The sequence below is a fragment of the Acinonyx jubatus genome, chromosome X (assembly GCF_027475565.1).
Source record: "Acinonyx jubatus isolate Ajub_Pintada_27869175 chromosome X, VMU_Ajub_asm_v1.0, whole genome shotgun sequence".
Classification (NCBI taxonomy): domain Eukaryota; kingdom Metazoa; phylum Chordata; class Mammalia; order Carnivora; family Felidae; genus Acinonyx; species Acinonyx jubatus.
In genome coordinates, this window is record NC_069389.1 from 120,339,773 (window position 1) to 120,342,344 (window position 2,572).

The following is a 2,572-nucleotide window of genomic DNA, read 5'->3' on the forward strand; positions in this document are numbered from 1 at the left end:
AGTAATTTGTACCTTTTCTCTTTTTTTCTTGGTTATCCTGCCTAAAGTTTTATCAATTTTATTGATCTTCTCTAGGAATTAGCTTTGGGTTTTGTTGATTTTTTTCACTTGTTTTCTCCTGTTTTCAATTTCATTGATTTCTGCTTCAATTTTTATTATTTCTTTTCTTCCTCATTCCTTTAGGCTAAATTGCTCTTCTTTTTCTATTTTCCTAACATAGAAGCTTAGATGATTGATTTTAGATCTTTCTTCTTTTCTAATGTATGCATTCAATGCTATAAAATTCCCTCTAAGCATTGTTTTTGCTGCATCCTACAGACTTTGATAAATGTATTTTCATTTTCATTTAGTTAAAATTATTTTTAGATTTATTTTAGCCTCCTCCTTTGACCCATGTGTTGTTTATAAGCATGCTGTTTAATCTCCAAATATTTGGCAGTTTTTAAACTACCTTTCTGTTTCTGATTTCTAATTTAATTCCACTGTGGTATGGGAACATACTTTATATGATTTCTTCTTTAAAATCACAAGGTGTATTTTATGGTTCACAATGTGGTTTATATTGGTGAATGTTCCATGTGAGCTTGAGAAATTTGTGTATTCTGTGGTTGTTTGGATGGAGTATTTTTTTTAAGTTTATGTATTTATTTTGAGAGAGAGAGAGGGAGAGGGCGAGAGAGAGAGAACGCACTGGAGGGAGGCAGAGAGAGAGAGAGAGGGAGAGAATCCCAAGCAGCATCTGCACCATCAGCACAGAGCCTGATGCGGGGCTTGATCCCATGAACCATGAGATCATGACCTGAGCAGAAATCAAGAGTCTGATGCTTAACCGATTGAGCCACCTAGGTGCCCTGGATGGAGTATTTTATTTTCATGCCATATTATCTTTAATTAAGTAAAAGACATTTCCAATCACCTTACCTACAGATTATTTTACCTACTACTCTGTTTGGCAGCCAGTCTCTTCAGCAATAGTGAGGTAGATACCTTTTCCTCAGGGAAGAGAAATCCATGTTTTTTTGTTTTTGTTTTTGTTTGGTTTTGTTTTGTTTTTGCCTTTGTCGATAACAAAAATGTTGGAGAGCTGGGTGGGAAAGCTGTTGCCTTTGGCATCTTTCACACGAACCACATCAAAAGAGCCAGGATGTCTCACTCTGTTGGTGAGCACACCAATTTTTCCCAAATTAGCACTTCTCACCATACAGTCTCCAAATTGATTTGAATGGTGTCATTCACCTTAATCAGAGTAGCAGATGGTGTGAGCATCGTGAGTCACCAGATGAGGGATTCCTTTTGTGCCCACAAAGATCTTTCTCACTTTGTACAACTTGTATGTGGCCTCCTCAGGTATAATATGATGGACAGCAAAACAATCCTTAGTGTCATAGATCACACAGAAATTCTCTCTGGTCTTGTCAGTGCTGATGACATCCATCAACACGGCAGAGTAGGTTATATCCGTTCAGACCTTGCTATTAATCTCAATGGACCACTGCGTGCAGATTGCCTTTACTTTACCTCCTGTTAGAGCATACTTAAGTCTGTTCCTTAGAAAAAGGATGGGGGAAAGACATTCTCTCAGCTTGTGAGTATTGGCGTATGGACCAGGAGCAAACACTTTGTTTAGTTTATCTAGAATCCAATGCTTTGCAGCTGCTACACACTTCAGATGCTTCTTAGGATCATAAGCCAAGTCTGCACTAGGTACTGCATGGAGTATTTTAAACATGTCTATTAGATCAAATTGATTGATAGTGCTGTTCAGGTCATCTATAGCCCTCCCTACTGATTTCCTGCCTGCAGGATCCATCAATTACTGACAGAGGGGGGTTGATGTCTCTAACTATAATTATGGATTTGTGTATTTATTTTTTCAGTTCTATTAATTTTGGCCTTATGAAACAGAGCTGTCCTTATTTGCAGATGGCATGATTTTCTATGTAGAAATCCTCAGGGAATTTATTTATGTATTTATGTATTTATTTATTATTAGTGCATTTTTATTTTTTTAATTCTTAAAAATATAATTTATTGTCAAATTGGCTTATATACAACACCCAGTGCTTATTCCAACAAGTGCCCTCCTCAATGCCCATCACCCGTTTTCCCCCTCCCCCACCCTCCTGTCCACCTTCAGTTTGTTCTCTGTATTTAAGAGTCTCTTATGGTTTGCCTCCCTCCTTCCCTGTTTGTATCCTTTTTTTCCACCTCCCTTCCCCCAGGGTTTTCTGTTAAGTTTCTCAAGATCTACATATGAGTGAAAACATATGATATCTGTCTTCTGACTGACTTATTTCACTCAGCATAATACCTTCCAGTTTCATCGACATTGCTGCTAATAGCATGATTTCATTCTTTCTCATTGCCAAGTAGTATTCCATTGTATATATAACTCACATCTTCTTTATCCATTCATCAGTTGATGGACAGTTAGGCTCTTTCCATAATTTGACTATTGTTGAAAGTGCTGCTATAAACATTGGGGTACATGTGCCCCTATGCATCAGCACTTCTGTATGCCTTGGGTGAATTCCTAGTAGTGCTATTGCTGGGTCGTAGGGTAGTTCTATTT

General features: G+C 37.6%; 1 pseudogene; it reads right to left on the reverse strand.

The window, feature by feature from the left end:
• Positions 1 to 938: 938 nt before the first annotated feature.
• On the reverse strand, positions 939 to 1,729 carry LOC106985745 (40S ribosomal protein S4, X isoform-like; annotated as a pseudogene).
• Positions 1,730 to 2,572: the final 843 nt, after the last annotated feature.